Raw genomic sequence first — 19,087 nt, 5'->3', positions numbered from 1 at the left:
TTGTGCAGAAAACTCAATTGAGAGAGTAATAACAACCGGTGACAGTGCTTTTTACCGCGCATGCTCAACTTACGCTTTTTATTTGGGGCACAAAGCATACTCAATGATTTCTTTTTTCGGAGAAAGCGCTTCATCAAATAGAGAAATAAATTCCTGCGCAGTGTTGTATGAATAAGACTGCGAGTAGTAGAGACTTTCCTGAAGTAATTTGACTACACTTCCGCTTACGGAGGGCATAAATGCATATTGTGAATTATATCTAGGAGGTGGGGCTAAAGAAGTACTATCTGCTTCTGACGAGGCCTTCCCTCCAAACTTGCGCACCTGACAAAAATCACAAGGATGCTTATATGTTTTTGATACAATTATATATGTGCACCATACAAAAATGAAATGTAATATATAGAAACACTTTAACAAGACCTTTCGTCCAACATGTGCTGTCTATAGACCTTTTCAAAATTGGCCATCGGGCGCTGCCATATTGGAGACTGGGCTGTGCTCATAGCACAGGAAAAAGCTGCGAATTCTCCCCCCACGCCTGCTTCACAGCCCGGTCAAACCGGTTTCTCCCAGGGTCGTGAAAAGGTATATAAACGCAACACTTTCCGGGACAGAGGCTTACGCGAAAGTTTTAGAATACTTTCCAGGGAGCTATTCACGTCTCCTGCCCAGTTGGCAAGGAGTGGCCTTAACATTTTCTTGACAAAAATAGCACAAAGTTCTTCACAGTGTTGCGGGTATACACAGTCTTTGCCCCACATCAGAGGGCAGTCCTTGAGGTGAGGAAGCACGGCGCCCGAAAGAAGTCTGGAAATGCGTGTACAACGACGAAGTTCTGCTGACTTAAGGGCCTTCTCGACAAAGGTGCAGACAAGCTTGCACAGTCACACAGCTTCAGGGCGCGCATAACCTCCTTGGTCAAGGCCAGACATAAACTTGTATGCTCCATCGCGTGAAGACTTTCCTTTAAGCAGCAGCTTGCACTCAGGGCACGTCACCTGAAAAAGTAATCACGTGAGGAATTTATCATGTCTTAGTTTAAAACCGGATATGCTCACCTTTCGTTCGCAAACGAAGACCAGGTACCCAGTCAAGTAAGTGAGCGGCGCGAACTCAATTTTTGAAGGTACTTCGTCGTACTTCACGACGTGCTGAATTTTCAAAACCACAGCCAGCGCGTTTTCTGGAATTGCTGGATTTTTCGCTTCGCAGGTGACATTTGCAGATCTTAGTGCCGCTTGAGACTCTGAGCTGAACAGGACATTTCCATACTTGGCAGCCTCCAAAATTCCTAGCTGCAATTAATATAATAACGCGCAGTACTAGCACGTCTGAAATTTCTGTACCAACTCGTGCATAACCACTTTAATATAGATACATCAAAGTACATCGTCATCGCAGATACAAGAGTCACGCGCTATAAACACTCTCTGACTATAAATGAATTTTCTTGCCATTGCGACAGTTTCAAAAACTCATTTTTCCCCCTTGCAATCAGAGAGTGGAACACCTTGAAACCATAAATAACACGAAATTTAACACTGGATGGATTTGTAAATCTAGTGGAGGATCATTTACACACAAATTCATTGAATGTTCATCCAAACAGTTTCCTTGTCAACATACATTGATAACTTGCAAATTGTACTAATCCCTTATTGCTTTGTTATTTCCATTCTGTGTCCATTCATATACCTTTTTCTTTGTTTTCATGTATAAATAGTTCACTGTACTTTTTGCTGTACACTGATCATTGTCTTGCTTCGTTTATTTCTGACCGCAATCTTCCTTTCATTTTAAATGATTGTCCCTGCCTTTGAACATGTTCCAAATTTTGTCTGACTTTTTGTATGCGTTTTGTGCCCTGCCTGTAACGATCTCGCCCGGGATTGACCGTATTCCTCAATAAATAAATAAATAAAATAAATAGATATTTTCATCTGTTCGTGAAAAAAAAAAATAAAGAAACGTAATGTAGGACCACGGTTGAGTTTGACTGCAATATATTAAGCTTGCCTTGACAACTTTTCCGCCGTGAAAACAGCTGTTCTGGCGTCTACTCGGTCGTTGCCGCCGTTGAATTGGCGGAAGCAACTGAACAGAGACTCAACAGGATCACTGTTAAATGGCCGGGTGAGTACGTACTTGAAGCTAAAAAAAAGACTTAATTAGGGACACTATTTTGGCGCCATGGACTAAACGGCGATCTCAAGTAAGTTTAAATAAAATTTAAACTTACTTGAGATCGGTAAGCAGATACTCGACCACAGCGACTGTTGACCTCGTCGTCATGACAGTGGCTTCATACGTCTCCTTCGTGAGGAACGTCGCCCGAAATTCTGCACTTCGCACTTTGATGTATTCGAGGAAGCTGATAAAGTCGACCTCAAGCCAGGTGAGCCGATCGTCGTCTGCTTTAACAAATGGTGTTTGCCTTGATTTCCAAGTGGAGATGTCGTGGAGATCATGCCACATACTTATTGCCTTCATAAGTGTGATGGTCTATCCACAGTGCCTGAATTCTGATGCTTTTTCGTGGGAGTCGGGATGCTCCTGAAGGTATTCCAAGGTGCTGATTACGACAGGTGAAAATATTAATGTAGCGCGGCATACTTTCATTTTCTCTAGATTGTTTCGCTGCACGTGAGCTCGACTTACAAGTCGCACTGGCTTCACCAACGGGTGCTCCTGAATTTCGTAGAGCGTATTGAGAAAAAAAAAACACCTCTAATCGGCTCTACCCCATCAAACATCTCTCTCTCTAGGAGGTTGGTTCTGAGATTCTTGATGAGATGATAAGAGTCAAATGAGAGGAAGAGAGGCTCACCTTCGCGTACCGAATGAGGAACAACAGGTTCCAACGTGTTGTCATCGGACATGTCACGGAACATCGCGGTGTTGGTCTGGTGGTTGTCGGTAACAACATGAACAATGCGGAATCCAGCTTCTTCAACCGCCTTGATTACATCTAGCGTCAGAGTGAGCAGCTGGTCATGTTTGATATTTCTTGTAAAAAAGTAACCGACCGGAATAACGTAGGGTGTGGACAGCCCCCTTACTACGAAGCAAAGGAGTCTGGTGGCTACTTCAGCGGCACCTTTTCTTGGCCAGCACACATTGTCGATCAGCCCAAATATTTTGTCTATCTGACGATCATAAATTACTTTCTGTTGAATCGACATTTCGTCAATGATTACGCTGCAGTATGGCTCCTTTTCTGACTTCAGAACTTCCCTCTCTACGTGCAGTCGCTCTTTGATGAGGCTCGTGACTCCAGACTCTCCTGCAGACGACCACACAAATTTCTGCAATGTGCTTCGGCACGGTAATTTAGGAAGCTTTCTTCCGCGCACAAAATCGTATCCTTTAGTGGATGTTGTTTTTCACAACACGCATTCTTTCAGTGTTGGCTCTTCCCATGTTGGTCTTACTTTCTCGAAGTTCATGACCTGTTCCAAGACAAATTTCGTGATCTTGTCACCATCTGCTGCAGCTTTGGACATGTTCATTGCAGTCTGTACAGCTCGATCATCTTCATAACGCTTCAGTCGTTGGCGGAATTCGTACTGACTTTTCTTGTAACTTTTGCAGTCGCTCATTAAGTCTTCGGGCTTGCATTTCAAATCGATGAGTTCTTTTTTTAGTATCGTCGAAAAAGGCTGTCAAATCTAATGACGTCTGACATTCTTCATCTTTACACACCTTTATTCGTCGTACTTCTATAGTCAAGCACTCGTCCGAAGCAGGGCTTTCTTCTACACCTGGCTGGACTAGGAAACTTTCACTCCCGCCGTGTTCAGCACTAGACTCTGATTGCGCAAATTCCTGCTCCGCAAACGTACCCTTCGTCTGAGATGTGAGAGCGGGAGATTGCGCACGAGAAAGCGTTCTCCGCTTTTTTGAAGTCACCGGCTGCTTGTATGTGGGATAGAAAGGAAACTGCGTCGGAACCGCCGCCGGCCTGAGCAACTTACGTTTCTTTCCTTCCCTATAATCATTCTTATTAAAATGCAGTGAGCACACAACAGCTCTGGAGCTCGGTTGCCACTGGCGGCCCTTCTCACTACCTTGCCGCTAGATGTTGCGTAGCCACTCCTCCCAAAGGTTTGCATTGGACGGTATTTCATGGTAACAAAGCTCCGGGTTTCTTTTCAGCATTTGATAGGCAGCGCGGCACACAACAGTTCTTAGGCGTTTTCGGAAGCTCCTTAAATAATCTGGCAAAAAACGTAGCTCATGCAATCACGGTCGGAGTACGTGCAACAGTGCTTACGGGGGAACATTATTTCGCTCTTCGAAGTCATACGACAAGAAACCCCGTTTCCAACTCTTCGGATGTATGAATTGCGCAGCTTCGCTCGGATAAACAAGTTCGCAGTACCTGTTTTTGACGCACGTCTGTTTACGCAGTGAAGTTCAAGCAGGAACACTCGGAGCACGTAAAAGAAAAGCACACACAGCCGCAGATTTCCAGCCTCCCGCCGCGCCGGCCCCCCGGGAGCTTTCACTAGGGTGCCTCGATGCGCGCCCGCTCTCCAGATGTTCTCATCTGGCAGATGGTGGCCCGATGAGTCCTCAGTAGATCGTCGAGCGAGCGAAAATGAAATGCCGACGAAGGACGTATGGTGCATAGCTGCGCTTCCCTGTGTTGTATACATGCCAAAATTAAGCAGGGAAGGATAGCGTTTCATATTTTCACAATTGGACACTCGCGGGTGGTGCTTTTTTCATTGAATATGAGCAGACGCCGGCCCCGTTTAAAGCAAGTAGGCCTAGCGCGTCCGCAGGATTCATGTGCGATTTCGACGATCGTGTAGTGCAAATTAACATGTTTTCTAAAGCGCAAATGATCATCGAAGGTGGTTTAATTTGTAGTGACTTGAGATCGACGTTTGATTTTATCACAGGACGCCGGTACAGAAAGCGGTAAGCGCCGGCGGGACCCGCGGTCTGCCGAGCAATGTTGACGGCAGCTGGCAGTAGTGGGCGGCACTCGAGGGACACAAATAATACCATTTTAATTCATGCCTACCTTGCCGAACATACTTCCGGTTAAAGCGATGCAAAATGAAGTATCTATGGTATGAAGCATCTATGAAGTATCTATGGAGCAGATACAATTAGCAGGAAGCGCCGCTCTCGTGCGATATCAACAACCATACATTTCTCATGCGGTATGTCGCCTCATCGGCGCTTCTGGCGGAGTTATCACATTGCGTAAAAGCGTAATGTTCCAGATGTAGCGCGAGAAGAGAAAATACCCAAGTAAAGTAGAGCCCGGCAGGCGCTTTTTTGCAATGAAAACGAGCAGTGTGTGTGTATGCACACAAATGTAAACTGCAGCAGCGATGGCACGCACTCGTCGTCATCGGCACATTCCCGATAAAGCTTCTCGCTCACATAGGAAATGGCAAGGCGTTTAATATTATCTTGAAGTATTTGTTTACTGAATGTGCGAACCGTTTGGTGAACAAGTGGTAAAAAGCGAGCAGCAAGTATTGAAATAAGTAGCCCAGGGTCTGCAGCAGAAGCCCGGCGTGGCTGTGGGCGGGGCGAGGTGAAGGCAGCGACTGCTATTGGTCAGCGCGGGCAGTGAGGCGTCGTCGTAGCAAGACTAGGAGATCGGCCGACGGTAGCCCGACCGTGTCGCTCTCGTCGTCGGCCGACCGACGACCCCGTCGGCCGACCATGGGCGCGCTGTCGGCGTCGTCGCCGTGTGACAAGCACGACGAACACGCAAAAAACGCGTCTGGCGATCGTCGGCCGACCTAGATCGACCTAGTGTAAACGGGCCTTTACGGACAGCACTAAAAAGAGGCAATAACGACAGAACGAAAGTGAAAGGGACGACGCGCTCAAGAGACAGCAGAAAAACGCGCTGCACGACTCGAGAAGCGTAGTAACGAAGATACAGATAGAATAAGTCGGTCTACTTCCCAGAGTGACTCTATGACGAGTACGGAAGATCCCGGGTTGAGTTCCCAAGATCGTCCGAATGAGACGAAGCGCTAGCGGCTGCCGAGGAAACGGCGGAAGAATGTAGAAGAAGGGTCGAGAAACGGCTGGCCGACGCTGAAGCTAAACGAGCCGTCGGTGCGACAGAAGAAGCCAGACTTAGGCGCAGCGAAAACCTCATGAAACAGCGTGCCGAAGAAAAGGATGAAAAGCTGGCTGCACGTACACGGTCTAGAGAAAAGGAGGAAGCCTGCCATAATATTTTAATTCACGTTATTCCTATGCCGCGGGCAGGAGCTGCGAACTCTGGCTGCTTCTTCAATTTGTGAGAAGGATATCAGGATCAGCCTGACAGAACCGTTTGCATTCTCGTTACCTCTACAACACGCAGGCGCGTCCATGCGGCCTGGTTGAAGCGTGACTTGACATGTGCGCTGGTAGCTTACGCTCTCGCGTCCTACTCAAGGTATTGTGCTGAAGTCAGGCAATAAAAAAAAAAAGGTATCAGCTTGAGTGTTCCCAATAATGTAGCACCTTACACTGATAGGGCGTGATAGGGGTATAGAAGAAGGTGGGCGAACACAAAGGCCGCCTGTGACTATCTTTAATCCCGACTGCCTACACGATTCTCAATATGCCAACATGGCGATCAGTCTCGACCGCATGCTCTCCTCACACACATCGTCTTCCTTCTCTTCATTCTTATTGCAGATTCCTATGCGAATCTGCAACATGCTCCGCACCTTGAGGTAACCAATAGCTAGAAGCTGGAATAGTGTCACACCTCAATGGCCTCTGATGACCATCATGTTGAAGTCGGTACTAACATCTCGTTCGTCACTGATGACTTGAGATAATCTACGAAAACCGGTTTACAACTTCCGCAACAGGATCATCAACAGTGCAGAACAAGGATGGATCCGTAGGGTGTTGCAGCGCGGGTCCGAATCGCACACCGCAGCCCACACTCTGTCCAACTTCTTCCGAACATCATTCTGTTGTACCCCTACCAACCGACGCACTGATTCGTCGGCGCTCGGTGACCACGATATATCGTTGATTGCTCTCGTCTGTCTGTTTCGCGGCGTGGTCCACCTGATAGTTGTAACAGGTCGATATCATCCCTGATTTGCTTGCGCCACATTGTAACCAACGTAGTACTTTAGCAAAACACGTTCACTGCGAGCAACTTCGATGGTATCTGCTTGTTTTAGCCCTACTCCCCGGCACAAGCAGAATCACCATCGATTCTTTTCACATGCTTAAGCTTGTGATCTTAACGCTGGAATTTCACAGCGCCGGACGAAGTGTTAGACACACATATATGACGCCAACGCTGACAAACTCATGCACAGACTCTAGCACAACAAATCACAACACTTTGACACAACGCTCTGGGTCTCCACAGTGTTCGGTTTCTACGCACTGGCCTTACTTTTTTTCTGTGCCTGTGAAACCCTTGCCGTCACTTTACCACGTTGTTCCATGATTCGTTGCCTTTCTTCATCTTCCTTCCGCACTGCATAAGTACTTGCGGCATTGCTCGACCTCGTTTTTTCGTTTTTGCAATAACACTGGAGATAAGAATTTCACCTGCGACCTCGGTCTCTTTCGCAAGCTTTGCAAAATTCGGCGTGCCTGCTAGATTCATTATCGAGCCGTGTTTTTTCAGCACGTTATTTTCAAAGGTTCCACTTCTGAGTTCTTCGAGGAAGGCTCTCTGCTTTCTTTGTCTTGCACACAGCCATTGAATGTACTTCCGTTTTTTTTTCTGTTGTTTTCTTCTAGATTCCTTTGAATTATCGCTGCAAGGGTATGTCATCAGGTACAGGATCAAGATTTTGCGCTTTTCAAAGTCTGCTTCCAATGGGCGTCCTAAACCAATCTCATTTGTACAGAGGACAGAAGCGTCTGCCCGCGGTTCAATGCGTGTAACTGGCTCAATGCTTTCTTTGCTATCGCAGAGCCCGTCTAGGTAGGTTTGTGATTGCAATAGGTTTGGTCCAAAGGTGTTTCCCACTGCATGGTAGCCGCACTTTAGTGAATGCTCTTCTGTGCTTCCTCCGTAGATGCCTTTGAGGTTAACTCGAATAAATGGAAATCGGGCATCGGCGTGACAACGGTGGCACTTACGTCTTGCCTCTCTTTGAGCTCAATGACTGAATTGGTCGTTAAGTGGAAAGCTAATTCGGCGAATATTTTCGGTAAAGCTGCGTTCCTAGATGATGCAGCTGCTGCAGGGAGCTCATAAGCTGCCTTTGTAAAATGGCGGCTGTTGGCAGCGGGAGTAGGCGCCTGAAGTCCCTGGATATGGCGGCTGAGGAGAATCATTGCTCATGTCGCTGTCTCCTCGTAGTCCTGTACAGCTGTGACGTCTTCCGGACAAACGTCAACTTTAAAAGCATCCATTTTTTTATAGAGAACGCGCAGACTATCCTTGCAGTGTTTTAGTCTGGCGTGAATATCGACCGATTGCGCTTTCGGTCAAGAATAGCCCAATCGGTCGATTTTAGTACAAAACTTGCCTCAGGGCAGAGCCGGGAGTGAAAATCTTCAATCATCCGCTTCCTCTTGATGCGGTCCATGGCGTACACTGAAGCCTTCTTTTCTCTGTTCGGTGGGGTTGGATGGCGGACCTCCTGGTATCTTCCTGGACGGTAGTCTGATTTCTTGTAACCTCCAGGAGGGATCGGTGAGGAGTCACATTATCTCCCGGGTTTCGGCACCAAAATATAGAAGAAGGAGGGTGAACACCAAGGCCGCCTGTGACTATATCTTTAATCACCGGCTGTCCACACGATTCTCAATATGCCAACATGGCGATCAGTCTCCACCGCGTGTTCTCCCCAGACACCTCGTCTTCGTTGTCTTCGTTCTTATTGCAGATTCCTATGCAACCTGCAACAAGGGGATTAATGTAGCAGGCAAAAGATGCTTCCGCCGTTGATTTCGCAATTCAAATAGGGTTAACCAGAGCTAAAGCACAACTAATTTTGATTAGGTTTGATATCTCTGCCACTTCTGTCCGATCTGTTGGACTGGACACTTTCATACTTTGGAATGTGGTAATCAAATCTTTCTTCTCCTTAGACAGCTTAACTATACTACCACCTACTTCTACAGTTCAGTTCAGTGAACTGAACTGTAGAAGTAGATGTAGTAGATGTGTTGCGCGGCAATGTTTGAGCCCTCGCTGGGACACCGTGCGTAGCCATGCTCCCTCGTGAACATGCTGGCGCCTGGCTTTTAATGGTCACACCAGAGGGTGACTGCGGTGCTAGCGAGGGTGACTTGCAGCGCCCGTGCCGGTCATGCGGCTGACCATTGCTGGCAACGCCTCCATTTTCGGCCCGTATTGAGCCAAGACGGCCCGTCCTGGTTGGTGGTGGCGGCGTCATGGCCGGGGGCCGCCTTCTGCCACGCCCGACGCCTCTGGCCGCCCTGGGGCCGAGCCACACCCGCATGCCAGGGCAGGTCGTCGCCTAGGTGCTCAATCTTCACCATGCTCTCTAGGAAGTTTAGCCTGTCCCTGGCCATCTGCAGATTCGTCCTCATCTTGTCTGTGAGCCTGTGAGCACGCTCCCAGGTGGGGCCTTTTCCTTGGGAGAAGTCAATGGCAATGCCCTTCTGGAGTTCGTCAATGCCCTTGCGGTAGAGGTCAATGGCCAGCTCCTTGAAGTCGTCATTCTCTTCGTCGTATTTAAGAGCCTTGGAGATGAAGTCAAAGGCCTTCTTGTGGTGTTGCTTCTGCCGAATGAGCAAGTTTGCATCAGGCTCCCCACTGGCGGCCGCCATCACATCGGTGCCGTCTGCCGCCGTCAGATGGCTCTCGCGCTCGGCGCCGCTTCCGCCGCGCAAAACGAACGCGAGCACCACAAGCACCTGGCTGCACACCCATCGGAGGAGCCAAAACACCAATAGCACCGGATAGAAGATCAAGCCCACTCTTCTTAGTGCACCCCGGCGACCGGCGGTTGCTGCATCATCCGGCGTGCCGACGTCGTCGTCGGCGGCGTCGTTCGCGAAGTTGTTCTGCGGCACGGCGACGCTAGCAGCCATCTGCTCTTGTTGCCGTCATTTGAGGCTGCCAAAGAGCTCGTCATCGTGGCCGGGGAAAAGCCATTGCTTCTGCGGCTTGAGCGAGTTCTGTCGGTAGGGCAACCCGTCGTCCTCTGTCGTAGGCTGACTGGGCTCCGCCGAGTTCTTGGGTGACTTCGGGCTGATGTTTATATTCACCTTTATTTGTTGCGAAGTGTGGTCGCCGAAGAGCACACCATCGTGCACGGCGAGTCGAAGTCCTTGCTTCTGCGGCGTGAGCGAGTTTCTTCGGAGCGGCGACCCTCTGCCTTCATTAGTAGGCTGGCTGGGTTCCACCGAGTGCTTGAGGAGCTTTGGAGTGAAGGATAGGTCCACCTTGAAGCTGTCGTCGTCGTAACCTGCTGCCCGACCCTTTTCTCCCTGCTTGCGCAGTCGCACGCAACTCTGGTGAAACGGCCGAAGTGCAACGGGCGTCGAAGGGGCAGATACCGTAGCCATGGCTGGACCTCTTCGCTTCCAACTGTCACGGCCGTGTGCAAAGCCCGGCCGTGACAGTTGCCACTTCTGTCCGATCTGTTGGACTGGACGCTTTCATACTTTGGAATGTGGTAATCAAATTTTTATTCTCCTTAGACAGCTTAACTATACTACCACCTACTTCTACAACGCACTAGTTAATGATAACTCAGAATTATTGTTCATCGCTTCTGGGCTAATGTTGTCATCCTTGGTTAGAGCTGAATATCTATTCTCATTCAGATCCTGAACTCTTCTGCCTTCCCCTCAACGCTGATTCGTTAATGGACTTCTTTCTTACTAATCTGTTCCGTTCTATTTTCCGATTTCAAATAATTCGACACCTTACCATTCTGCGGTCACTGCATCGCACTTTCTCGATCACCTCTACATTCTGCACAATGGCGGGGTTAGAACACACTATCAAATCAATTTCGTTATTTTGTCGAGCTTCTTCATGGTTCTTCAATCGAAATGTTTTGAAACTTCTGAAAGTGCAATTTGAAAGACGCGTAGCAAATGCCGGCCCAGACACGGCAATGGGGAAATAGTTTTTGCATTTTATCTTCAAGCATTGCTTAGACGTCTAAAATCAAAAATTCTGTCTGGCAACAGGGCGCCCGGACGAATACCCGGTCGACCGCTCTTCTTTGGAGATAGCGCTTAAGGAATAACGATTTTTTGCCCGATCCCTATTTCACATCTTTCCATTGAACTGTGACTCATCTTCTTTATCGCACTCTGCGTTTTCTGCTTCTGATTGTATAAAAAATGCAAACCTTGACGTCTGTGTAGACTGCAAAAAAGAAAATACGAATGCTTCTACATAAAATCGGATCTGCGAGTGTGTAAATGGCCGGTTCAAATAAAAGTCGACATTGAAGAAAGCCCCGGGAGATCATTGTCGATTCGGGTGCAAGGCGCGTGGCCGTTCGGACATACAATGCGAGTGCGCGGATTGCAGCCGCTCCCTGGCAATGCTGAAGAGCATTGAAGGCGTCGACCAATATTCGCTGCCTTAAGTACACGTTGCTGTTTGTCGAAGTGAGCGTGGGAGCCCAAACACCGCCTTTTTTTCCCCTGTTTAGTAATACTGTGGTGAAATATCCTTGCTGAAATTTACTTTCGGAAACAAAAAAGTAAAAGAAAGCTTTTATTGCCAGGTCGTCCGTGTGTAGGTTGCGGCAGTTGCAATTTGCGGAGCACAGATGGTATAAGCGTTTGAAACGCCGAAATTACGGAGAATATCCCTTTTAAAGCTGGCGTAGGAAGCCGTATTATACTCATGATGTTTATTTATCTGCTTTTAGAATCCTTAATGCCCCTCCGAGATTTTCCGGGAGGGCCAATACCCTTCTAAACCAATAAAAAAGAGCATTGAAAGCAATTGAAAACACAAAGGCAGTAACTTCGATGACGTTAACAGTCTATTTTATTTCAGATACATGTAATTCTGGAATATTTCACCATCGCCTGAAGAAGCAACTATTTACTGCTCCAGAGAATTATCTAGGGAAGCGGGAGAAAAGCAGTTGACGGTTTTACAATGAAATATTGTCATACTGTTCTCCTTTACCCCAGACGCATTCTTTCTGCAATATTAATCAGGTTCTGAGAAATTGTGCGCGACCCCTGCGACAATCGCTTGAAGTTCTTGCGTAAGCACTTTCGCGAAGCCTATCAAAGCTCAAAATTTTAGTTTCCCCCCATACGCCGTTCGTTACGGCTGATCTCCAGCATGTCACATGACCATCAGCGTGCATACAAGTCAGATAGAAAGCATTGACAGATCACGGGATGGCAGGAAGAAGTGAAATGTTTTGGCAAGCTGCATTGTTATGATCATGACTTCCTTTTTATGCTTTTCCTTTTACTTGATGTCATTTCTTGAAACTTACATCACGTTACCTCGCTTTGCTTAGCCTAGTTTTCATGTTCGCAAGTTATATTTTATGGGTTTACCTTCCAGCATTATGGGCATTAAGCCTCGACGCGCCGCTTCAAATATTCGTTCTGCTTCTGGTTGAGCGTGATTGGCAGGAGGATAGACAAGTCTGAATAAGCTTTTTGTGTAATATATTGCAACCTCCGGTACCTTGGCACCACTCCATTGGTACAATGTGATGCCTGAAAGAAAGAGAGGAATTATTCTAAATATTTCAGAAAAATGAAAAAAAATGACAGCTAATTGAGCGTGGCTAGAGCCGATGCAAATTAGGTGCGCTAGGACTTAGGCTTGCGATTCACTTCCGAGTCGGACATATAATTAAGGCACAGCAATAATCACATTATGTCCCTTAAAAAATTACTTTTGAGCTCGTGCTGACGCCTTTCTGAGTGAATGTTGAATCGATAAAAAGCCAATGAACCCAAACATTTTGATTATACTCACCAATTGCTAACCAATATTTTGTTTGCGCTTCCACAGCATAGATTATGTTGGGTGATTTCGGTAGCTTTTTCATTATGGTTTTACACACTACATTAACAGCGAATGTATTCTCATAAGTGCATTAGCTTAGGTGGAGGGGGAAAACCCCTCAGGTCAGCTGCTTGACGGTGCTTCCTCCCCCTTGACTACATCGGTTGCATAGTGATAAACAGCAATTTGGCTGCGATGACACATATGCACAGTACACGATTTGTAAAAAATTGTAAATATCAAAGCACAGTTTATTTGCTGCAAAAGATAATAAACATTTGTACAGGGAGAAAAATTTAGAATAACGCTCTTCTAAAGAAACACAATACAGCGCAACAAACAATCAAAATGGTCAAAAGGTCGTGTATATACAGTGAAGAGAAAGAAGAGTACTGCAAACGCTGAAGAAAATAATTTTGTGAAAGAAAAGTATTTTATTTGTTTTGAAGGCTCCGCCTTCTAGAATACGGGTTCGCGAGCGATGGTCTCGCCCGACGAGTGAAAACCAAGTCTTTCTTAAAAACACCGGTTTATTCCGGATCAACAGAAAAGTATAAAATAGAAAAGAAACAGCATTGGTCAAAACTGCGCTGGAAACATGCCGTCGAAGTTCGCGACAATGGACTATGCAGAATAAAACGGAACATGGGTCAGGGCTTCACCGCGACAACACAAAACACACTGCGGCGCGGATAGGGCGAGTAATAGGGCCAAAGCGTTGATCACGGTACAAAAACATTGCTACTCGCGTGGCAGCACTCACGCTAACACTCCTAAGGCTTCCTTGAAGGCGCCGTTTCCGTCTTCGCCTCGCAGGACTCCGCTCTGTCGTCCGTGTACATCCCGCCGGCTTGGGACGCTGCCACGCCGCCCTTCTCTGACCGGCCGCCCGACGAAAAAGCCCCGAGCCCTGCTTCCAACGCGCTTATCTACCATCTGTCTCGCGCCGATAACATGCCGCCCCCGCTCCGGGCAGCTCGCTCATGCGTACTCGCGCTGCCCGGGCGGACACCAACACAAACAGAAAAAAGCGCGCGTGGTTCGAAACGCTAAAAGGGGCTGTGGGGCCCCACACTCCCCCCCTCTCAAGACGGGACACCTCCCGACGTGTAAAACAACAACAACGCGGGATAAGGACGGAACTGGTACTGCTGCTGGCGTTGCGCATGCTTGGAGGTATCCGCCGAGCGTGGGTAGCCGTAGTGCCTGGTAGGTCAAGTGGTTCTATGTGGCTAGTGGACGGCCGTGGTAAGCTCGGAGATCGGCCACGTTGACTGGTCCGGCTTCTCGACCACCCTGCACATGGCGAATAAAGTAAGAAAGCCGAGACGCGCGCTTTGTTATCGTGTAAGGGCCAGTCCATCGTGGAGCGAGAGAAGCAGCAAACCCTTTTGCTGCATCACTTAGTGGGTGCGTGCGGCGAAGGACTTTGTCGCCGAGTGTGAATTCCAAAGGTCGCCTTCCCTTGTTGTACTGGTTACAGTGTTCCAGGCGGGCAAGGTCCAGGTTTTCCCTTGCCTCCTTCAGAGTCTCGGCCAAGCGGCTGGAAAGATCATGAGCAAATTTAGAATGGCTAAGACCCGGTAAATCAGAGCCATTCAGAGCACGCTCAATAGGGAACCTGAGCTCACGACCAAGGAGAATGGCCGCTGGCGTAAAACCTGTTGACCGGTTTACCGTGGTTCTTGTGGCGAAGGCCATCTCCTGGATACGAGCGTCCCAGTCCTTGTGCCGCTCCGTGAATGCCACCATCATAGTCTTGAGATTTCGATTCACTCGCTCTGTAATGTTTGCTTGAGGATGGTAGGGCGTAGTCTTTTTGTGCTGCACGCCAAGAACTTTGCAAGTGGCAGTGAATATCCTACCGGTGAAATACGTGGCATTATCAGTGATAAGCTGAGCTGGGAAACCAAAGCGAGTGAATGTTTCTAGTAGCTTATCCCAAATTATTTTCGAGTCTAGCCTACTCATTGGATACAATTCTACCCATTTCGAGAAATGATCAGTAATTACTAACAAGTAGCGATTCCCTTTCACTGATCTGGGATAGGGACCCATTATGTCGCAAGCTACAATTTCCCATGGGTATCGGCTCTCTACAGGTTGCATGAGGCCCGGTTGTTTTCCCCCCCTTGGCTTCGCGGTCTGGCAGGTATGACAAGTGCGGACGAATGTCAGGACATCCCTTCTCATGCGGGGCCATGTTGCAACGCGACACAATTTGTCATATGTTTTCTTGCCATCGCTGTGACCTGCGAGGCGTGTATCGTAGAAGTACTCTAGAAAATGCTTACGTAGGCCCTTAGGAACGACCACACGAAATGCGGACTCACCACTGTCGGTGTCCGCAGCAGGTATATACCGCAGGATCAAACCATCTTCTGCTTCCACGTAGCAGTCATAGCTTCCGTTAAGCGCCCGGCTCCCTGCCGGGCTGGCACTGTTCAGGCTTTGGCGTATCTCGTTGCACTGGTCGTCTGAAAGCTGAGCGTCAAGGAGCTGTTGACGGGACACCAGTGTGCCCCAGGTGTCGGCAGGAGCTGTCACAGCATGGACCGCGGGTGCTCGCTCTCCCTCGCCCGGAAGTGGAGCTCGTGACAGGGCATCGGCCACTTTGTTGAAAGTGCCTCTTCTGTATTCTACCCTGTAATTATACTTTTGGAGAGCGAGTGACCAGCGGGCCAGACGGCCAGCTGGATTTTGCAACCTCGAAAGCCACGATAGGGCCTGGTGGTCGGTCTGAATAATGAATTCTGCGCCATCCTAATACATGTCAAATTTCTTCAGGGCAAACACAATCGCGAGACACTCTTTCTCTGTCACAGTGTAGTTCCTTTCCGGTGCCGTCAGCGTATGACTAGCAAACGCCAATGGGCAAAGCTTACCTTGATGTTCTTAAAGCAATACCGCCCCAATTCCGTACTCACTTGCATCCGTTTGTACCGTGAATGGCCGGTTAAGGTCTGGAAGCCGCAGGCGTGCAGTATCCGCGATGGCTGCAGACAGTGAACGGAATGATCCCTGCTCGGCTTCTGTCCATGACTAGCGGGCACCCTTCCGGAGGAGCTGATGGAGGGGTCGCGCCAGGTCAGCGCAGTTCGGGATGAAGTGGCGGTAGAATCCCACCATGCCCAAGAAACGCTGGAGGCTCTTTATGTTGTTTGGTGGGGGGAGCTGCAGAATGGCTTGAAGCTTCTCTTCATCCGGGCGAACTGTGCCCTGTTCCACAATGAACCCAAGAAGATTGATTGTGCTTGTCACCAACTGAACCTTGCCGGGGTTAATGGTGATGCCCGCCTTCTGCATTCGTTGAAGGACATTCGTTAGATGACGGAGGTGCTCTTCTAAGCTTTCTGAGAACACTACTACGTCATCCATATAGGCCATAGCGTAGTTAAATTTAGCGTCTCCGAGCACAATATCCATTACCCGTTGAAAAGTAGCAGGTGAATTGCACAACCCGAAAGGCAAGCGCACAAATTCGAACAGTCCCCGGTGGCAAGTGAAAGCCGTTTTCTCAATGTCGCAGTGGTCAATTGGGATTTGCAGAAATCCCCTACTGCAGTCAAGAGTTGTAAATAATTTTGCTGACCCAAGTGAGTACATGACAGAGTCAACAGACGGGAAAGGGTAAGAGTCTCGCACTGTCACAGCATTCAGACGTCGATAATCGACACACAACCGTGCTGTTCCATCCTTCTTAGGCGCGAGAACAACAGGAAACGCCCAGGGGCTTTTTGATGGTCTCACCGCACCGGTAGCCACCATTTCGTCGAGGGCCCCATCCAGCAGCGCTCGCTTGTGGACACTCAAGGGCCTTGGATTGAATCTGATAGGACGAGCATCGCCGGTGTCAATCCTGTGGGTTAGTACGTTGGCCGTCCCCGGAGCCTCCGTGAACATTGCTGCAAAGGGCCTGAGCATTGTCTCGATTCTGCTTTTTTCCGCTGGTGACCCCGTGAAAGAATTCAAAACGGTTAGAATACCACAGCCTGTGATATTGGCCGAATGGCCGTTCGTGGCAAGCAACTGTGACTGTGGCTCAGCGGCCTTAGTCTTAAACTGAAATGCTTCTGTACCGGTGCCATACCGGTAGGTTCCCTTACTGAGATCTATAACGATTTCTGCCTTAACTATGAAGTTACGGCCTAGTATGACTGGCCAGGATAGTCCGGGGAGGTGTAAGAAACGCTGTCTAATCTTTCGACCATTTATAGCAACTGTTAGGCGGGCTGCTGAGGTTGCGGGTACTATGTGAGTCGACGCCATACGAAGGTTAGTGTTTACACTCCGCAACCGGACACATTTTGTCTCGCAGGAATTTTTCACCTGATCGCCGAAGACTGACACTGTAGACCCTGTGTCTAAAAGGACTGGAAGCTCCAGTCCGGCCATTTTGACCAAGACCAGCGGGGTCTTGTCTGATTGGCTTTCCTCAAAAGAAGTTGACGGGACTGCACTCACCGAGTGTTTGTAGGGCTTCTCGGGGTCTGCCTCATGCATAGCAGGTGGTGACAATGGTACCTGTGTCGAAGACACCTGTGTCGGTGGCACCTGGTTCGATTCAAGCAGGAAAGGTAGCGACTGGATCAGCTCTCCCGGTGGTTGGCCACGTCTGTGCGGCCTGGCCGCTGGATGGTGCGATGACCAAAACACCCTCCCCTGTGTTGTCCTGGATCTGCGAATCGGAGGACAAGTTGTGCCCGCGGGCGACGTCCGCTTCTCACCTGATGGTGACACCGTTGCACCCGGTGGTGACACCCACGTTGCACCCGGTGGTGACACCCACGTTGCACCCGTAGGTGACGTCCACGTTGCACCCGGTGGTGACACCCACGTTGCACCCGGTGGTGACACCCACGTTGCACCCGGTGGTGACACCCACGCTGCACTGGTAGGAGATGTCCGCGTTGCACTGGTAGGAGACGTCCGCTTTGCACTGGTAGGAGACGTCCGCGTTGCACCCGGTGGTGACACCCACGCTGCACCCGTAGGTGACGTCCACGTTGCACCCGGTGGTGACACCCACGCTGCACCCGTAGGTGACGTCCACGTTGCACCCGGTGGTGACACCCACGCTGCACCCGTAGGTGACGTCCACGTTGCACCCGATGGTGACACCCACGCTGCACCCGATGGTGACACCCACGTTGCACCCGTAGGTGAATGGTAGCCGGCAGCCGCTGTAGGAGATCTCCGGGATTTGCGCGCTCTGACGTGGGGTGTCCCAACTGCTGCCACACAAGGGGTACCAGCGCCTGCGTATGGCAAGAAGACACGGGGCCCCGTCTGACCTGTCGCCCCATGAAATCGGCTCGTCACCTGAGTAGACCCATCAGGGCTTGTGACTTCGTGCAAGTCGCCAGCCCCCGTACGGCAGCCTGGCGTCTCCAGGCTGCGTGCTGCCGATGATCCAGGCCACGCACAGGACGGCTCAAAGCAAGTCTCTGCAGGGGGAGGTGGTTTGTACTGGAGCTCCGCGAGGAAAGATGCCTCGATGCGGGATGCTTCTCTAGCCATGTCATCGAAGTCCGCGAACTGGCGACGCCGGAGATATGGCTGGTACCTTGGATGGCACCGATGTATAGCATGAGCCACCTTCTCTGGTTCCGGAACTGCAGGATCTGCCCGCTCATGCAGCTCTTGAAAACTGCGCAAAAACTCTAGCAAACCCTCGCTTTCGCCTTGCGTCCTGGTGCAAAGCTCGTCTTTCATACGGATATCATAGACAGGCGGCAAAAACTCTTCTCGAAAACGGTCTATAAAATCCTGCTTTGTTTTGAACTGCCGCTGTCTACGCCTCCAGATTGCTGCGGAACCTACCAAAGCTACGGGAAGCACACGCGTGACCAGAGCGCTGTCCGAAATTGCCATTGCCATCTGATAATCGTCGATTTCATACAGAAAATCGCACACAGATTTCTTATGGGCGGATACCTCCAAGCATGCGCCCCGCCAGCAGCAGTACCAGTTCCGTCCTTATCCCGCGTTGTTGTTTTACACGTCGGGAGGTGTCCCGTCTTGAGAGGGGGGGAGTGTGGGGCCCCACAGCCCCTTTTAGCGTTTTTAAACCGGTGTTTTTAAGAAAGACTTGGTTTTCACTTGTCGGGCGAGACCATCGCTCGCCAACCCGTATTCTAGAAGGCGGAGCCT

General features: G+C 49.4%; 2 pseudogenes; both read right to left on the bottom strand.

The window, feature by feature from the left end:
* Window positions 1–557: 557 nt before the first annotated feature.
* LOC146187347 (uncharacterized) lies at window positions 558–2,894 on the bottom strand (annotated as a pseudogene).
* Window positions 2,895–9,150: 6,256 nt separating this feature from the next.
* LOC146187346 (spastin pseudogene) lies at window positions 9,151–10,017 on the bottom strand (annotated as a pseudogene).
* Between the last annotated feature and the right edge of the window lie 9,070 nt (window positions 10,018–19,087).

The sequence above is a fragment of the Amblyomma maculatum genome, chromosome 6 (genome assembly GCF_055883805.1).
Source record: "Amblyomma maculatum isolate TAMU_Amacu chromosome 6, ASM5588380v1, whole genome shotgun sequence".
NCBI lineage: Eukaryota > Metazoa > Arthropoda > Arachnida > Ixodida > Ixodidae > Amblyomma > Amblyomma maculatum.
Note: the sequence above shows the minus strand (reverse complement) of the source record. Positions and strands in the feature narration are given on the sequence as shown.